At 34.5% G+C, this 21349-nt stretch overlaps 1 pseudogene; it reads left to right on the top strand.

Moving 5' to 3' along the window:
* Positions 1 to 14474: 14474 nt before the first annotated feature.
* On the top strand, positions 14475 to 17116 carry LOC131762394 (anaphase-promoting complex subunit 10-like; annotated as a pseudogene).
* The last annotated feature ends 4233 nt before the right edge of the window (positions 17117 to 21349 follow it).

Genomic DNA, 21349 nt, shown 5'->3' with positions numbered 1-21349 from the left:
TTGTAAAGAAGAGGGGAAAGAACACTGTACAACAATTCTCCCTGAAACATTTGAGAATTGATCTCAGTTTGAGCTGAAGTCCTTACCAGCCTCACCTCAACAAAGTGCCCAAATGACTTTTTAAAAGGGTACAGCGCAAACCAGGGGAGAATGAGGGAAAGGGCAGGTTTGAAACTTACAGTGTTTCTATAATCAATACTCTGCTCCTGAACAAAAGTGTAAAGAGGCGCACAAATGTGCTAAACTGCATTTCAAAAATGACATCGTAATTGCTGGCACTGCCCAGCCTACCCTGGCCTCAGCATTGCCAGGTTTTAAATTTATTTCAAACTGTTCTTCCAAAGCCTGCCTAATTTTTTTTTGTCCAAATAGCAGCAACTGGCAGTTAGTGAACAAAGCTTCAGGATTTTTTTTACTTACAGCTAAATTTAACTTTACCCATCCAATAAAAAAGAAATAAGGGAGCCTTTATTATCTCCCTGGATTTCTGGGTATGATACCACATCATAGAGAAGTGGTTATTAGAGACAATGGCCTACCAAGGTGAAGTTTGTAATAAAGCCTATTATGTGGTTTCACCATTGACACTAATGGAATGTAACAGTGATTTAGAATGATTTAATGGTTCCCAGGTTGTGCTCTAATAGTGCTCTTTATATTATGATGTATATCACAAAACCTAATGTGGCTGTTGTGATATATTGACAGTATTCATGCTGTTTCATTTTTTTAGAGGAATTTAAAAAACTGTCAAAGAGGAAAATTAATAGCTGCAACTGCTTTATTTTCAAGGGTTCTGTTTTTTAAATGTATGTGCATAAATTTCCATTTGGTGCCACTCTTAGGCTAATAAATTCATTTGCATTTTCATTCTGAGGTAATAAAGAAGTGTGCATGTGTATACGTTTGTGTGTGTATTTATGCATGTGTGTATATACATATATATTTGTGTTTGAAATCTGACTTGGAGAAGACTGCACTGTCATTTCATATGTTTACAAAATGGTTCTATTAGATTAAAATGTACCTGAAGGAATAGTACAGGAGAAATCATAGTTTTATGGTGTAAGATAAAATTATTTACTTTCAACTGTGAAGCAGAAGGTTAGGATTTTAGTACTAGTTCACTAAAAAAATTAAAAAAAAAAATCCCTTGGGTAGCTGGCATGTGAGCTCTTAGATTTGTGAGTAAAAGGAGAATAGAATTAGTCTAAAAGGAGAACTGAGGCAGCAACGATGCTCTTAGAGCTTGTAAGCATCACAACAATCCCTGATCTTTTATGGAGGCATATTCTGAACTCAAATAGAAGGTGAACAACATTGCAAAATTTAAGCCTCTTATTGTCGAAAGTTGTCAAACTGGAGAGTTGTAGATAAAATGTAAAAAGAGGGAGGGTTTTCAAGAGCCTCCATGTTCCATCTCTCAAACATTTTGATCACTACTTCTTATCTGCTCAGTTTGTTCTTTCTTTGGAATGTCCTACTTTCCCCATTTCCACGTAGCATTCATTTCTTAAGAAATATAAAAGGCTTTCTATAACTCCTACTTAATTTATGAAATCATCTTCCTCCTTTCCAGCCCACAGCAATTTTCATGGCTCTGACCTCCCTTTATAGTTGGTTAATATGCAGTTCATTTGATGTTATATTTCAAGTAAACACATGATAAGCATTTAGCACATACCTTCTAGTTATTTGATAGATTGATGTGATTGCATACAACTTCACCCAACTCTACTGCTATCCAACCAGACCATGCCTTCTTGTGGAAAAGAAGGCTACCATATTGGTTGGATATGAGGCCTTCAGATATTGGATTACTTTAATAAAAAATAACAACTTGATCATGATAAGAGCTTTCTTATTTGAGGAAAAATACTCCTAAATTCTATAGTTAATTTATTACAAACTTGTACCACATAGAAAAAATATTACTTTTAATATTTACTTGAGGTACATAATTTTCTTTATGTTACTGTTGGTATTGCATCTTAAATGTAATCACAGATATATCTGAATAAATATATATAACTTTTAACTTGAATCCCTCTCTCCACCTGTATAAAGATCACTAGCATACATCATATGCACATGGGTATACATATGCCTATACATGTAAGTTGACTTCTGGTGGGTCCAGAGAATTAATTATAAGAGAAACAGTGCATTTTCATTTAATACATACAGGGCAACATATTTATACAAATGTATGCATTAACTTCAGGGCATTTTTAAACTATAACATTTGTAAAGTATATGATATTCAGTAAGAGCTAGTTATTAAATTAGCTTATTTAAATCTTTTCATTTGAAACCTAATGGTTTATGTATCCAATTGGCCATCTTAAGCTCTCTTTGCCAAAGCTGGCAAATTAGAAAAAGTAAACAGAAAAGGAATGAAAAGAAAATTTGAATAAATGAAAATACATCTTATTCTTGGCTTGGGGACACTCAATACTGCAAAGAGGCCAATTTTCCCAAAAATTAATGTATAATGTACATTTAAAATTATACAAATTTTGGTGAGAAGTCAACAAAATGATATTAAAGTTCATCTAGACATGTTAAGGTAAAAAATCTAAAACATTCTGAAAGGAAAAAGAAACTATTAAAACACATTAAAAAAACAAATTTAATTATAACAGCTCATAATTAAGTTTTGGAACAGACAGAAAGTTTTAACCAAGTGGGAAGTTCAGAAATAACTTCAAGTGTATATTGGAATTTAGTGAATGACAAAGTTGACAATTTAAATAAGTAGAAAATAGTGTATTAATTGAGAAATAGTATTTGGACAACTAGCTAGCCATTTAGGAATAAAAAAGGAACAATAAATGATTCTGGGTTTATTTTACTCCAAAATAAGCCCCCTAGATCAAAGATTTAAATGTAAAATTTGAAACCATAAGAGATCTAGAAGATATCATTAGTTAATTAAAAAAATAATAATTTGTGGTGCTTTGAGTAGAGAAGGCCATCCTAAATATAGACAAAACCCTAGAACCATGAAGAAAGAAGATTGATAAATTTGGCCACATAAAAACAAAAACCTTTGTGTGGCTAAATATAGGATAAGCCAAATCAAAGGGCAAACTAAAGGAAATATTTGCTATAGACAAAAGTCTTAGTAAATTTGTAAGAATTCTAAGAAATCAATAAAATAATCAATCCAATAGATAAAAAATGATCAAAGACAGCAGTAAATATCACACAAAAAATGGCAAACATGGTTAAAAGAAAAAAAACAACAAGCACAGAACTATGCTCAAAGTCAGCCATAAAAAAAGAAATGCATCACAGTAATAATGTGATTTTTTGTTTGTTTGTTTGCACTTAAAGTTTGATAGTTCCCAGTGCTGTTAAGGGTGTGAGGGAATATGCATTCTATACTGTTGATGACATAAGTGCAATTTTTTAAGGCAACTTGCAAAATCTACTGATATTGCCCAATAAACATTAAAATGTGCTTATATTCATTGGTAACCATGGAAATACAAATTAAAACAACAATAAGATACTGTTACATGCACCAAAGAATGACTAGAATTAATAAGACTTTAACAACACAAATCCCTACTAAGATATAAAACAGCAGGAACTCTCTTATACTGTTGATGAAGAAATACATTGGTACAACCTGTTTGAAAAACTGGCATCATTTTGTCATTTTGAAGATATGCCCAATTTATGACCCTAATTCAACTCCTAATTATACACACAACCAAAAAACCCGCATACACTGTGTTTAAAACAGCATGATTTGTAATATTCCCAAACTAGAAACCCAAACGTTCATCTGCTGTGGAACGGATAAATTAGTCAAGCGGTATTCATAAAATAGCTAACAACAATGAAAATGACTCAATTACTGAAGTATACAACTACAATGAAGAATCTATCCAATATACTGTTAAGTGAAAGAAGCCAGATACAAAAGTGATTCCATGTATATAAAGACCAAACAAAATTTAACTTTAAAGTTAGAAGTCAGAAAAGTGGTTACCTTTGGAAAAGAGGAAGGAAAAAAGATGGAAGTAGCAATTGTCAAAGCTCTAAAGGATGTTGTTGGTTTGCTGCCAACTTTGTATTTGTTGACCTGCCTGGTGACTACTCAGATGCTCACTTGTGATCACTCTTTGAGCTATATATTTATGTTTTGTGCAAATGATCTGATTGGGTGTTATACTTTACAGTAAAAGGTTTAAAAAACAAGAAAGGGCAGGTTAAAGGGAAAGAATAAAGAGATATTCATAATTTTTAAGGCTCAAAAAAACCTCTGTAGGTTGCCATAATGGCCCTTAATAATAATAGTAGCTTCTAAGCCAGTAGCTTTAGAAATGTAAATATAGATATAACTGGTTAGTAGACTAATCATCCAATGATTTTAACCTGTTGGTACAATTCTGCCATTAAATATGGAATTATAAAAGTCACAGAAAATAATACTTACTTTTCTCATACACACAAGTATTCTGCCTTCTTATCCTCATGCTTTAATTAAAAGTATGGGAAAAAACCCTGATAAATATAAATAGGATAAACATTTTGATGGCTAATAAGTTTATGGCTTTTTACAACTTTGTAAATTGGTGGGATTATCTTCATTCTCTGGGAGTTGTTCTAGATCTGAAGAAAATTCCAGGCCTGGGAAGAATAAAGACATTCTGTGCACCCATTTAACCAATTCAATGTTTATTAAACTCCCAGTATATTCTGATTACCATAAGAAATAAGACATAGTTTTTGACCTCATGGCCTCAGAGATCAATTTAATAAGAGATGAGCCCACATAGAGATCACTTTGCATACACTGCATGGCATGGTTACCTTCAGAGTCTTACCTTTCCTTAAAATGAAAAATAGAATTTCAATTTGGAAAAGAATAAGGTGGCTTTCCTCAAATGGGGGTAATTAGGCCATCATGGCTCCTCTTATGGAAAAGATGCAGTCTTGCTGGGAGAAAGTGGCCCCTGAGCCAGAAAGAACTTGTTTCAAATACAGTCACTGACTTTGCAACACGGTGACTTTCCTGAGCCTCAGTAAGGACAGCTTAACAAATGAAAGTATCTCACAATCCTGTGTCCATTAATTGGAGTTACATAGACTGACTGGCCACCTATAAGTACTTAATAAATTTTAGTTACCTTCTCCTGTTTCGACTGTTTGCTATAGTCACTTGACTAGTGTCTTACTTCCCATATTGGTCTGTAAGCTTTTTGAAATTAGGGATCATTTCTTATTCTTCTTTCTACCCCTTATAGAGCTTGGCATAATGCCATGTGCAGAGCTGAAATTTCACATTTGCTGAAGGAATGAAATTTTTTCAACCACATACTGACTATGAGAAATGAAGATATGTGCCCTTAATTCTGCTGAAGCTAAAGGAGAACCTACTCAATGAACCCAAACCGAATGATGCTTTACTCACATTCACTCTAGAGAAAACTAAATATGTATTTAACAACTGTCATTGGGAACATGAGGTTGTTATACAAAAAATAAATAAATAAAAAGGGACTACTGCTTTGTGTAAGGAGCTGGTAGGACGAAATAAGTTTCAACTCATTGAAGAAGCTTGTAATACAACGGTTAGCTATAAAGACTGACTTTTTGTTGTCCTTGTAGAATCAAGTTATTAGTTTAGAGTCATATTGCTTTTTGCAGATACACATGATGCTGAATTTTAGAATTTTGTATAAAATATAGCCTCACCTGAAATAGCTCAGCTACTTTACGCCAGGATGTAGAAGGAGTAGGTAAATTAATGCCAAGGTCCTTTAAAGCCCTATGATTCTTTGACCTATTTGGTTTTCCCTTCTATCTCTCCTCTTAGGAAAGCTCTGACAACTTTAAACATAAAATTAGACAACTAGCAAAAGAACTCTAAAGCTGTCCAACTATTCCTCTTATACTAGAATGGTACATCATAATGAAGAGTGACAATGTTCTAGGTGACAAAGGTCATATATATATGATAGGTAATAATCACACCATTGTGTGTTAATAGCACACCTATCCCATCCTACTGTATTTGAACTTTCCATGAAAACAATAGCCTGTGGTGAAACAGCTTGTCGTGGATACTAATGAAAAATTACCCGATGGGATTCCTCCTGCATTCATTCTGCCCCAGAGGTCTGGAAAGTCACTGAACACAAAAGTGAGATTTTCCTCTATCTCTTATATTCTGCCAAAAATTGTACACAAATTCAGAATATCTCAAGTGGCAAAAGTGGGTAACATGTGCAGAATGGTTTTTAGAATACAACCACACATTAATTAATTACAGTGCCGAATGGAAAGAGGACAGGTTGACGGAGGGGGAAAGTCATTTGTTTTTGACACCAAAATTATTTCAAGCTTACAAGCAAATAGATGTTCACTTTTGTTTCTAATTTTGTACAGCACCTTGCCAATGGTAAACTGGGCAGATTCCTACAGAATAAAAACAGGCAAAATGCCTCCCCTATGTAACCTTAATGTTCTCTAAAAATAATAGTGTATTCTCATCACTGGAGCTTTCTGTTTCCAAAGATTCTATACAGTAGGTTTGGAAAAGTAAATGAGGGAATGACTAAGAAATACAAAGACTTTTTGTAAGATAATAAAAGAGGATTTGAATAATTATTATCCCATTTTGATTTTTCAACTTTAGAGTCTCTCTCTATATGGGTCGATTTCTAGTGCCTTAATTAGCAAAATAAAAATAACAAAAAATGGCAATTTCCTACACTTTCTCTTAGGTTCTTTTTTTTTTTTCGGTTGCAGCCTGTAGCAATAATTATATTTTACAAATGCAAAATACCTCATTTAAAATGCAAGCTTCCCAGAAGTTGGCCAACTCTTACGTGCTCAAAGTGGCAGAAACAAGTAAATCATTTCCTCTGACATCTTCCCCTGTTAAAACTCCTTTTGGCACATGCACTGAATATGAATCAGCCACCATGTAAATACATTTCTGTGTCAATATTTTTTATTGTAAAATATTTTGCCCATTGGAGTAAAAGAAGAACAAGGGTTCACAAATCAGATTACTAGCTTACTAGCACATTTCTAATTTATACCTTGCACAGATAGCCTTTAAGCCACAGCTGACCTCTTATTTTGTGCATGTGTGTACACACATATATATATATATTATATATATATATATATGTATATATTAGCTGGAAACAATTCATGAAGTAAGTTACCCCCTTTCCTTTCAAATCCACTTGTATTACTAAAAGATTGAGTAAAGACCTCTAGGGACCACGGGCAATTTTTGACATGGGTCTCAACAGATTAAACTATGCGGGGACAATATAGAATACACTGGAGCAATAACATTATCACATCACAGGCTGATTGAGAGGCATTTCCTTGCATTTCTGTCCTTTTACCATAAGCCAATAGTAGCCACAGGCATTTGACTGGAGAGCCTGGAGGATTGACAGGCCTGGCAGTCATTACACGCTGGATTGAATACTAGATTACTCCAAAGTGGCTGAGGGTCAGGGATCAGTGTGTTCCCTTTTGGCACTAAATGACTTTAATATCCTTACTGTATTAGTCAATTACTTTAAAGCTGCTGCTCTCTGAGCTCTCTCTGCCCCCCTGCAGTTTACTGTGGACATCTGAATTGCTCCCATACTTAACCCGCACATCTGCTTTTAGCTGTCAAAAGAACAGTGCTATCAGTGGAGCTATTGACAATATGAAAAGAACTGAGATACTTGCTGGAGGTGTCAAGTGCCTCTTTCTTTTGGCTGCTTAGTTTAAAAAAATAAAAAAAAACTTAATAACTCAGTTACAAAGGTGGTCTTCAAAGAAAAGGAACTCAGAGTCTTTTAATCTATTGGCATGTAAAGTGACCAACAGGAAAGAAAATGGTGGAGTTGATTTTCTTTTTTACTACTCACTGCCATAAATTATGCATGTTCTATGTAGGTTTTTATGAAGTTTTGTGAACAAACATTTTGAATATAACTGTGAAAGAGTGTGCACCTGAGTGAGGACCTGTATCAAAGTTTTTATTTTATTTCACGATGGTTCCAGTGATAGTGGAGAATTATACTGCACTTCTCAATTTATTGGTGCAACACAGTGAAGAATTTTATATCATAGCCACTGAATTTCTAAAAGGTCTGGTGTGGCCTGGTGTTAAACCAACATGTCGAAATTAAATATGCACTAACCTGATTTGAAATTTAAAACTACTTGAAAGTCATGCCTTCAGTACTTCAGAAAAAAGTGATATGATTCCCACACAAGAGTACATCTGTTGAGCGGGCCCTGACTTTCATGTGTTTGCATGTGGGTATAGAGTCTGTTTGCTTGTGAGTGTCAGTGAGAGCATGTGTAAGTCACAGCACTACAATGATAGTAAGGACATCACAAATTTCTAAAAGATTCTTAAGAGCTATTTCACATAGAAGATTTTTTAAATGGACAGATATTTACAGAAGGGTTAACACATTGCCATTAGCTTACTTATACCATAACCTGGGAAAACCACTGATTTCCTACTTTAAGGCCTCCTTGCAATGAGACTATCTGATTATTTGAATGAAAAGTACTCAACTGTTTTGCTAAGTTTCCATTACTGATTTTGACTTTTGTGCATACTAAATTATATATAGATATAAGCAATTCTTCACAGCATAAAATTTAAGTAAAAGCCTAATTTTTCTAAAATAATAACTAAATAAACAAACACAATGGAAAATTTTTCACTTGTTTCTAAAAATTTGAATCCATAAGCTGTGATTTCAGGAACCATCCATCTCTCCTGCTTAGAAAAGATTCTTCCCAGTTATGAAAACATACCACAAAACACAATGTCAGCAGAAACATAATATAACCAACCCAAGTCAAAAATGGTAAAGAAATTACAAGTTTAGATTGTTATCAAGTCAGTAGAGAAGACAGCTTTTGTCACCAGAGTGGCACTTTTTTTTTTTTTTTTTTTTTTTTTGCGGTACGCGGGCCTCTCACTGCTGTGGCCTCTCCCGTTGCGGAGCACAGGCTCTGGACGCGCAGGCTCAGCGGCCACAGCTCACGGGCCCAGCCGCTCCGCAGCACGTGGGATCTTCCTGGACCGGGGCACGAACCCGCGTCCCCTGCATCGGAAGGCAGACTCTCAACCACTGTGCCACCAGGGAAGCCCCAGAGTGGCACTTTTAAGGTGATTTAAAGGGGAAATGGCATGAAATTGTAAGATTTCAGAACCATTCTGTATTATTTGCTAAATATAAAGATTTTGACTCAATTGTTGAAAATGACATCAGCCTGATCCTAAAGATTTACAATATACCTTTAATACAGGACAGTTTCCAAATCTTATCATTTCAAGCCATTTTCCTTCAATTAAAATGTTGGGTTTTTTTCATTAGTCTAGTTTTTATGAGTGTAGATCATATAATTAAACATGGAATAAACTACATATACTTGGGACTTTAAAAGCTGATATGATTCCTACCACGGGAAAGACAGACATACCAGAAGACAATATTATATATTTCCTTTCAGTGGACATCTATTAAAAATACAAATATATATATTATTGACTTGGGAAATTAATTTCAGGATTTTGCTCATTTAAAATTTAGTCTGCAAAGTACCTTTAAAAACTTAATACCTCTTGGCAATCATGCGTCATTAGCACTTTCCATTCATTTATATTTTGTTGTGTTTTGGGAATTGAGTATTCTAGGGAAGAAAGGTAGCCTGACAAGAAAGTGATTGAGTCAGCCCCCTTGATAGCTGGGATGACAGAAGGTGAAGAACTGTAGCTGCAGCTGACAACTTCTTTAAAATGAGTCACTTATAAATATTTACAATTCATAATTCAACAGTAACTCTATGGGTAGCAAATAAACAGAAGTATTTGATGGTTTGTTTGGAATCCTGATCATTACTATTTTGATAGGAGTGTGTTTCTATTAGGAAGTGTTTTTTTTTTACCAGTTCATATGGAAAAGTCTAGTCTTTCCTCTATGTCTCATCATTACTTCCAATAGATAACTTCCTCTTGCAGTTTACTTACCACATTTTATTTCTGTCAGAAACATACTTTGCATTTACAAAAGGTTAACTTCCTCTTCCATTCTGTCATGACGTTTAGGTGGATACATTTAAATTAATTTCCTCTAGAATATATATTATAAAGTAAATGGAGTAATTTTTTACAACACCATACACTAGTTATCTTTTAAACACAAGAATGACTATCACTGCAAAGTCTGCGAAGTAAAATACTGAGTTATCTTATGAAATACAAAAATCTACAACAATCTGTTAGTGTAGCATCTAATTTTCATTTTCACAGATTTCATTAATGCTTCCCTAATGTAACAAGGAGGATTTAAGTGACCAATAGGGTTGTCGGGTGTATACTCCTTTCTTTCTGACCTAGTGAGTAATGAGGCAGACAATCCCCTGACCCATTATGCCTTCAAGTGTGGAGTGGGAGTACAGTTAACTTTCAAAAGATAGAAAAAGGTGCATACTGTTTATGACAGTGAAAAAGAAAAGATGCAGAATTATAACCTATGTGTTTTAACATCTTTCTCAGTAATTACATAGGAAATTAACGGCCACGGTCTTTGAGTTTCCCCTCAGTTGCAGTACAAAATGTGAATATTTCACATTCACATGTGCAGTAAATCATTCAATATTTTCTGATTTTAGAAAGAACATCAACAATTTCTGAAACTGAAATATAGTCACTAGAGAGTAACTGGTTTTAAGCAGTGACAAGGTTACTTTATAAGTAGCATAAATAAGGGTGACAGAGGTTTTTGATAATGTGATCTTTTCTTTAACCATGTCTGAATGCTTCCTGATTTTCTTATGAAAATGTGAACACATGTGTGTAAATGTGTGCATGTTTAGCAATTCTGGTATAAAGAACTGACAGTTGTTTAGGGAAGTATCATTAGAATCATTTAAAATGTCTATTTCCCTTTGAATTGCTTCATACATCAACAATTAAAAGAAAACTTTACAGAATCTGCTTGTCATGGTTCATACTTCAGTATGTAAACAACTCACCGACTGTCTTTGCATGAGAGTAGGGCTCATAATTTTCAGTCTGAAAATGACATATACAAATAAAGGAACTAAAGCATGGAAAGTAACATGTTTTGGTCTTGTGACTCATGGTAACCTCGCGCTATTGAATTACTGAACTGTGTCTGAGAACTAATGAGAAAATTTTCCCAGGGGAATCTTTATCCAGTGCACTTGGAGAGCACCTCGGGGACCTATTCCGAGTCTATCACCTTCCCTGTCTCATTGACACTCCACTTCTTTACCACCATTACACTGTGCAACCATTTCACTTCACACCTCACGATTAGAATATTAAAAGGAGAGAATACTACACCACGACTTGTTCCAGATAGCAGAGTTGTTTTTGACACTTAGAATAGAAATTGTCACCCGAATATCATAAAGACATGAGAGTCTCCAACTGAGTAGAACATTCTAAAGCTTAAAGCTATTTTATTTCGTAGCTAAGGAAAACTTTCAAGAAACCTCTTAATGGCACATAATTCATTTACTCAGAGTTATTTAAGGGCTGCATAATTTTAACCAAAAAGAATAACTGAACTTTCAAAGTTACAAAAAATGATTCTGCCATAGAAATATAGCTTGGGTCGTTATTATACCGATCTTTTGTTGGTTATTGTTGTTTGATCGTATATATACTTGGATAAAAGGTATGGCCCTAGATAGAGGGTGGCATTCTTGTACTGGTCAGTGGTTAAGATTAGCACTGTTACCACAGAGGACTTACTGTAGTGAATAAGGACAACGTTATTACTTCTAGAACTAATAGTGACATACCTAACAGGATACTCCTACTTTCTGACACAAAGGAACAAAGAAGATGGAAAGATAAGACCATTTAACAAGGTATTCCACTATTACAATGCTTTATATATGTATATATATATATATATATTACATATATAATATAAACATTTTAAAGTATCTGTTTTAGCAAGAAGTTATTAAATAAGGAATTCTCTTATGAAAACTGGGAACTATTTTTTATCAGAAGCAAAATTCCTGCCACTAAAAAGACAAAACTGGTGTTGATCTCTTATTTTATCCTTTCCAAAACTGTGAATACTGCCTCTGTGGTTAGGCTTTACTACATCCCTATAGCGGAATAAACATTGTTATTTCCATTGCTGATGTCAGGCTATTAAATTAAGAGCAATACACATTCATGTAAAAGACCATCCCATGCACATTTAGGGTTGGAATTTATTAATTCTCCAATGACCTTAGCAGTTATCTGTATATTTTGCAAAATATACTTTGCACAATAAACTCCCCTTACTAATAATATTATTGCTACATTTGCATTTGCCCCAAATTAGACAACCTCCACTCTTCTTAACAAATGGTTAAATTCATATGCTCCATGGCCAAATGTAGACAAATATTACTGAAGATAAAATTCTACAGAATAATAAACTTCCACAGCCATTCTCCTTCCACAGCAAAGTATCAATTTTATTATATAGCTTTAGATGTTTCATTACTGGAGCTCGTTTGAGCCAGAAAAAAACATAGTCCTGGTTTGGTCATTTAAGTTTTCACTATGAACATGCATGCTGGGATATGCTACTTTAAACATTTTCATTCCTGAATTGACCTGGTATATTGGTATTTCCCTTTCAGAACCTTATTGCAGACCACAGGGGATTAAAGCAAATTTTAAAGCAAATTTCCTTCCAGATACATCCAGAAAGATTTATCACTCTGACAAAAGTAGGATTGAAAAATTTCAAGTTCAGGGGACAGTGGAAAGTTTAAAGGCTTGAAATCCATTTGTAACAGTGGGATTTGGGATGAAATTATCTATGAACTATCCATCTTGAGGTAAGTTTATCAGTCCAATATACTAAGTCCAGGGAACAGAAAGAGATAAATTAGACATGAGTCCTGGTGTCACTCATGCTTTCAGTGTTCATTAAGCATCTATGTTTTTGCTTCTTCAGATCCATTTTATATCATTTTATATCATATGCTAGGATGAGAGCTCATCTTATCCTTCTGTCTCATGGACCTTTCTTCCCATTGTAAACAGACATAAAAGCTAAATTTTGTCTCTTTCCCTCAGATATGAATTCTAAAAAGTTATTCTCTTGATACGTAATGTAGGTCTGTAACCATGTCTGTTAATTTAATGTGATACAAGTCAAGAGAAAGAAAACCAGAAAGCTATAATTTCTGTTATAATATTTGTATTTAAGTACTCAAGTATTAAAGTGGTATTTTCCCAGCAAGCTGAGTTTAGAATGCTTTTCCACACGGGTATCTGAGCTTAAGTAGACGAAACCTTGTGACTCTTTGAGTGGTAATGATTCAAAATATAATTCACATGAGGGAGTTAAACACACACTCATAATAAGCCTACATGAGCCATCCGTTACAAGGGTTTCCTTCATTTTCTAGGCCAGAGTCACAGAATAACTTCAAACTTTGTCCCAGAGATGAAATCAAAAGTCCACCTCACATACATGAAAAGGGCATCTCTATGGATTTAAACCAAGACCCGATTATTCAGGAGCTGTTTATGTGGCTCGTGGCTAAGTCAAAGTTTGCTACTTCTGGGCATGTTTGACTATAGGGAATTCGCCCTCATTTTCATCCCTTAGCCTGTTCTGAAGGATGTGAAAAACACACAACTTCATTTTTACTCATGTGGTTTTGAATGGGCTCTTAGATGACTCATCTTCTTTAGAAGTGCGAAAAAAAATAAGAAAGCTTTGCATGTGCAGGGATTTGGGGATTTATTCTCTTTCTTCTCTTTTCCATTTCTTTTTCTCCTTGACAGAATTTCTGGTCTTTAAGCATCTGTAAGGTCTCTGTTTCATTCTTTCAAACCAATCCCTGAAATATGGGTGGGGAGACGGGGGATATGGGAAACAGGAAATGTATTTCTATCCATAGGACAGCTTAGAACCTAGGGGACCACAGGTCCCCTAGGCAGAACACTTCAGCGGAAGATGTTTCAACACAGCTTGGGCCGACATACAACGGCAGCATTGAATGGATGCGTGCTTTTTGATGGCAGTCATCGAGCTACACAACTCCATCCTGGCACATTGCTCTTTCATGCATACGCTCTTAAAGCCTACTGTTTTTCTTTTAAACTTGTTGCACCTGAATCTCCCCCAATCCATTTGCTACTTAAGTTTTCAATTTTGGTACTAAACTAGTCGCACAAATGAGAGTTTCTGACAACCAACAAAAGAAGAGAGGCGCTCATCTCACCCAAGACCCAGATCATGTCAGAAAAACCGCTCTCTTCAAAGGGAACAGAGTGATAGAAAGCCATTGCTATGGAGCTCAGTAGAATCAATTCGGTATAACTGCAAAATGGTTTCTACAAAGGATAAAAATACGGGCCAGTAGAAAAGGTGTGTGAAAACTTTAAAAACTCTTTTGACTCAGGACTGAATTCATGCAAAATGAGCCAAATTGAACTTAATTTATCAGTCAGTTCAATTCACGGTAAGATAATATCATAAAAAGGGAGGGTCAGGCTTTTCATTGCTAAGTTTCTACTTTAGTATGTTTGGTATTTTATTTTCAGTGTCAAAGAACCTAGCTGACAATCTGAATCAGAGTCAATTTATTTCAGCAAATATTATAAATTGATACCTGTTTTATATTTCTGTTGTTTTGATAATCCATGGCTGAACTGATTTCCCCACATTATACTCATAACTTTAAAGTGTCATTTGAGAACAGAGGGATTTTATTTTCTCATGATCTTATGCAGTTGAAGAAAATATTCTTTGAGGTATTTTGGGAGAGATTTCCTTTGGGCTATGTCCATACAGTGTCTAAATAAATAGTGAAAAGTTGAAAAGTTCAGTCAATTCCCTTTGTTATTGGCTCTCTAGACACCAAATAAGAGTGTAGCTCAAAATGACATCTAACTTGTACAATTAAAGTAACCTGTCATTTTAGTCCAATTAGTCAAAACCTTTGTGCACATTGTGGAAGTCTTTGCTACTCAGAGACTGTAGCAAATTTCCATATAGTTAGAGCCTCTGTATGAAATTTAAGCACTACGGCATAGGCCTCAGTGCAGTGTTTTTCCCTGTCTGATTTTTCTAGGAGTTTTCTCCATAAACTCCTAATACAAAATACAAAAAATCAGAGTAACTGGATATTTTTCTACACTAGTTTTCCATGGAAGTCTGAATTTTGGGCTCCTTTTTCTATTCAGGTCACCAAATATTTCAAAGCTAGTTGCAGAGAAATGTAGATAAATGAGAGAGACTCTGCTTACAAGGAGCTTTGCATCTGCCTCCAACAGACAACAAATACCTTGTTGAAGGAAATTAAGCCAAACAGAGGTGCAAGCAATATTCTGAGAAAAGCACAAGGAGAATGAGGAAAAGAGTGTATGGAAGAATGAGCAGTAGAGCCCAGATTTAAGGGATGAGACTTGAAATTTAGGGGAAGGGCAGTTAGACTAAAGAAACAAGAGTAAACTATTAACTTAGATGAGCAAGTGAGTGTGCTTGTGTCCTAGTGTAGACTGTGTGGAGAGATACTGCGAGTATTTCAGAACCTCAAGGGGGACAATGCATAAAATGATTATATCTGAAATTATTTACCATAGGCTCTGAAGCAAGATATTTTGTAATCTTTTATTGTCAACAAGAATTCCAAGTTTAGAGCTAGCAGTGTGTGGCTAGTCAATTTAATTTCACTCTCAGGTATAGTGAAGTATTTGTCTGCTGTAAATCACTCACTGGGAAGTCAAACTGACTCAAATGATGGTGAAAAAATTGTAAGGGCCATAGCTACACAAATATACCTGTGCTAAAACTTGGTTGTTTTATACCTAAATAAAAGGGAGAAAAATTTATATTCCACCAAACATAGGTATAGATACATTACCCATTATTCTTTTTGATGGTAAGGATCAGAAAATGGATTTTCTACAGCTAAGGACTTTAGAGAGGAATCATTAAACGTTCTCATTACTAGTCCCAAAGTGTTTTCCAGCTCTCTGTGGCTCTGCTGGTGTTCTGGGACCATTTTGCTGGACAAATTGAAAGCACGCTTCAGCAGTGCAAAGGCACAGTGCTTCCTGAATTCAGCCCATCTTCTGGGATTCAACAAGGAGAACCAAGGCAACTAATTTCAATCTTGGAACATCAGCTAAATTGTGAAGTCTTTGTTTATATGATTCTGGGCATGTAGTCATAGATGGAGATGAAATTGAATCCTTCTCAAAAAGTCCATCAAAGCATTGCTTTCATCTATGTGTGTTGCTTTGTTGAGAAGTTTCCAACCACAAGGATAATACTATAAGCATTCTTTGCCAAAATTTTTGGGGAAGTAGCATCCAGGTCATGGGATTCAATGCTAAATTAATACTGAAGTTCCTCAAATTTATCATAATTGTTTTTAGGTTTCAAGTTGGCATTCTTTGGAATCCTCAATGAATCAGAGTTCTCTATTGATGGGGTTCCAAAATACACTGTAGAAACACCTCATCCTCCCGAGAGAGTATACAAACTGTCCATCTGATCTGGTGATCCAGTTTTATGATAAGACTGGAAGACAGTGCTACAGCAGGATAGAGAGTTGAATACACCCTCCAGAGGATACCAAAGTTTATATGTGCTCTCTCATCTTGCAAACCAGGATTTGGAGTGGATCAATTACGAGATGACAATCTAGAAACTTACTGGCAGTCAGATGGCTCCCAGCCTCATTTAGGAACATCTAATTCAGAAGAAAAACAACAGTAAAGACATTATGTATTTATGCGGACTACAAATCTGATAAAAGATATACTCCAAGCAAGATCTCAGTCAGAGTAGGAAATAATTTTCACAATCTTCGAGAAATTCGGCAACTTGAATTGGTGCAACCAAGTGGCTGGATTTACGTTCCCTTAACTGATAATCATAAGAAGCCAACTCACACATTCATGATACAGACTGCTGTTCTAGCCAATCATCAGAATGGAAGAGATGCCCACATGAGACAAATTAAAATATACACATCCGTGGAAGAGAGCTCCATTGGTAAATTCCCTAGATGTACAACTATTGATTTCATGATGTATCGCTCAATAAGGTGACCTTGAAATAGAACAAAAGTCATTAAACGTATCTTTATCTTGTCAGTAAATGTTAAATCTGGTATCTATTGAAAAATGCATCAATTATTTTGCAATTTTTTTATGCATTGAAAATTATTTTATTGTAACTTTAATAAATAACTTTTGGGTCAAAAACAGTTTATACATGCTGGCTCTCACTTTCCCTTTTTTAAAATTAATTTTATCTGTTTTGCATATGTAATTTTTTTGGTAATGACTTAATTGAGAGCTTGGGTATTCACACATAACAAACTTAAATTTGATTTTTAGAAATCTCTTTTCTTAAAAGATATTTAACCATCTGCCCTAAGGAATTTCCCACTTGCCTCTTTCCACAGGCTCCAACCTCCAACCATGGCACTTTCTTCCTCATTTTCTTCTTTGCTTTCTTCAAAATTTTTCCTATCTTCTCTCATATTATATATATTCCCTTCAACACTGTCATATTCTTAAATAGAGAAGTCAAAAGAACTTTGTGTTTTGCTGTCCCAATCTAAATAATACTTAAGGTCTTCTCATTCCTTTTTTTTTCCTTTTTTCAGCTTTACTGAGGTGTAATTGACAAAAAATTATATATATTTAAGGTGTACAATGTGATATACACACACACACATTACTTCACATAGTTAAGTTACCTTTTCTTTCCTTTCATTCCCCAACTCTCCTCCCCTCTGACAACCACTTATTTGTTCTCTGTACCTATGGGTCTGTTTCTGTATTGTTATGCTTGTTCTTTTTTTTTTTTTTTTTTTAGATTTCACATACAAGTGATATCATACAGTATTTGCCTTTCTCTCTCTGACTTATTTCACTGAGCATAATGCCCTTTAGGTCCATCTGTGTTGTCACAAATTCTCATTCCTCTTCAAATAGGTCCTTCAAACTCCTTTCCTATTAAGACAAATTTCAAATATGTTTTGGTGATTTAGCTCAAAAAGAACTCTAAAAGTATGTACCACCTTGGAAATTTTTAAGTTTTCATCTGAAGCTTCTCATAATTTTAATAAGCTTAAGTAGTTGTAAATTATGCAATTTCTAGCATGTTCTAAATATCACACTTTACACTTTAAATAAAGCTTAAAACAATTTAAACTTAGAATAGAATAATTTATATTAAAAGTAAATTAAGAGAAGCATGTTGGGAATGGTGGGAAAAGGACTTCTGAAAAATCTACTCTGCCACAGAAGAAATGAGACCACTGGCAAAAATTATCAAAATCAACTTTTTCAGAATCTTGGAAATTTAACCAAAGACTTGCAATAATCCAAGGAGAACTTATCAAGAAAAATGACTGAATCTCAGTAAGAACAGTAAGCTTTGTGTCATTTAAATTTCCTCTATTCCTATCCCTCTCTTCCCAGGTTCACAGCATGCTTGAAAACCAATAGCCTCACAACTATGATGGCTATGAAAATTAGCAAACTAGTAGCTACTGGAAGAGACAGATGGGTTTGGAGATCCCCAGAAGTCCCATTCCCAGAGAAATATTGCCATTTGGAAGCTCCCTGAAAAACTCCATTCTTAGGGTTTGCCTTTATTTGATCAAACTCAAAGCATGCCCTGTGTGAACAGCCATATTCCTAGAGCGTTTGTTGAAAGTTATCAGTGGCAATTATTCAACATCAAAGCAGCCTGAGGTGGAATACTAGTCAGTGTTAAATAAGAGGCTGACTAAAAATCTTAAAAGGAGTATCTGGGGAATGATATTTCCATAAGTAGTGCTGTAAAGCTCTGATACATTCTTGAGAATCTAGAATGCCAAGCACATGTGCAGAACTGTGCACATTTCAAGGAAAAGCTGAAAACACCCTAATCGCCTACCTCTACCAGAACTTGAGGCTCTCCCCAGGCAGGAATAGAAGGCTAAGGCAGGGTTATAGACTGCCTGTTGGAGCAGTGACGCATGCCTTCCAATACACAGAGAACCACTTGGCAAAGGTTGGGAGATTTATTCATTCAAGACATGTAAGTTCATCTCTGTCCCATCATTAATTGACCACTAAGCTTAATAAGCTTCCAATGTTTCCACATAACTAAAAATAGACTTTATAAACTTAGTACAGTTAAGTCACTAACCAACAACAACAAACAAGGATATCAAGCAAATCCAATGAAGAAAGAACAGTCTTTTTAACAACTGGTGCTGAGCAACAGGAAATCTACACGCAAAAGGATGAAAGTGTACCCCTAATTCACACAATATATAAAAGTTAACTCAAGATATATCATAGACATAAATGTAAGCACTAAAACTCTAAAATACTTAGAAGAAAACTTAAGAGTAAATCTTTACGACCTTGAGTTTGACAATGCTTTCTTAGATATGACACCAAAAGCACAGGTGACCAAAAAAAAAATTGATTAGATTTCACCAAAATTAAAAACTTTTGTGCTTCATAAGATACCATCAAGAAAATATATATACAGCCCACAGAATGAGAGAACATTTTTTGCAGACTTGTACCTAATAAGGGACCTGTATCCAGGACAAACACTTACAGGTCAACAATAAAAAGACAAACAGCCAAATTAAAAAGTGGCACAGGATTTAAATAGACATTTCTCTAAAGAAGATACACAAATGGCCAATAAGTATGTGAAAAGATGCTCAGTATCATTAGTCATTAGGAAAATAAAAATCAAAACCATAATGAAAGATCACTTTATACCCCCTGGGATAACTAAAATTAAGAACACAGACATTAACAAATTTTGTCAAGGATGTGAAGAAATTGGCACTCTCCTACACTGCTGCTGAGATTATTAAAGGTACAACCTCTTTGATAAACATTTCAGCAGCTCCTCAAAATATAAAACATACAATTACTACATAACTCAGGAGTTCCACTCCTGGATATATAGCAAAGAGAACTGAAAGCAAATGTCCACACAAAAATTTGTACATGAATGTGCAAAGCAGCATTATTAATAATAGTCCAAAAAGTGGAAACAGAACAAATGTCCATCAACTGATGAACAGATAAAGAAAACATGGAAATCCACAAAATGGAATGTTTGGCCATAAATATGAATGAAGCTTTGATTCATGATGCAACATGGATGAACCTTGAAAACATGCTAGCTGAAAGAAGCCAATATCAAAGACCAAAATGGATAATTCCATTTATAGGAAATGTCCAGAATAGGCAAACCTGATGAGACAGAAAGTAACTTAGTGGTTCCAAGGGGGAGAAGGAAATGGAGAATGATGATAATAGGCATAATTTTTCTCTTTGGGGTAATGAAAATGTTCTAAAATTAGATAGTGGTTATGGTTGTATAACTCTGTGAACATACTAGAAAGTGGATTGTATACCATGAAAGGAGGAATTTTATGACGTGAATCATGTCTCAATAAAGCCATTACTTAAAAAAGTAAATTAACAGACTTTTTCATTAACAGTCAGAAATCAGCCATTCAATCAGCCTTTTTTGAGGGGGGAGAGAATGCTGTATGATCAGTTTAGTGTTCACTGATTAAAAGTGAGGCTGAATAATTGTATGTGTTTATTAGACATTTGCATTTATTTTAATCATCTGTCTAGTGATTTGATTTTTCATATTGCTTATTTTATTATAATTAATATATAAGAATTGTCCACATAATAACATCAGTCATTGATCAAATACACTGAAAATACTTTCCGAATTTGTGGCTTACATTGTTTCTAGTACTGATGTATATACAAAACTTCAAATTTCTATTTATTGAAATCCATTCATTTTTGTTTTATGATTTCTTGTTTCATTTTTATAAAGACCTTCATGTTGTGAAATCACATTAATATTTGCTTAATTTTTTGCTTTTTTGTAGATTCACATGCTGTATTTAATTCTTTAACCAATCCGGATTACATTTTGAAGTTCTGAAGTATGGCATGTTATTGGGAATGTAATTATGGTTAAAAATATTGTCCTAGCACTACTTAGAAAATATTTCATCAATTTGCACTGACTTAAAATACCATTTTTATCACATACTAGTGTTTTCATTGATCCTTAGGTTTGATGGTTAAGTTTTCTCTTCTGTTCCTTGTACTGATATCTCCCTATTAATTACTATAATTTTAGAAAGTACTTTAACATTTAAAAGCCAAGTACAACATTAAATAAGCTATATTTTTTACAGAATTAACCTGGCTATTCTCATAGATTAAATCTTACACATGAAATTTAGAATCATTTGATAAAGTTTCCCAACATTTTTAATA

Source organism: Kogia breviceps, chromosome 9 (assembly GCF_026419965.1).
Source record: "Kogia breviceps isolate mKogBre1 chromosome 9, mKogBre1 haplotype 1, whole genome shotgun sequence".
In the NCBI taxonomy this organism is placed as follows: domain Eukaryota; kingdom Metazoa; phylum Chordata; class Mammalia; order Artiodactyla; family Physeteridae; genus Kogia; species Kogia breviceps.
Note: the sequence above shows the minus strand (reverse complement) of the source record. Positions and strands in the feature narration are given on the sequence as shown.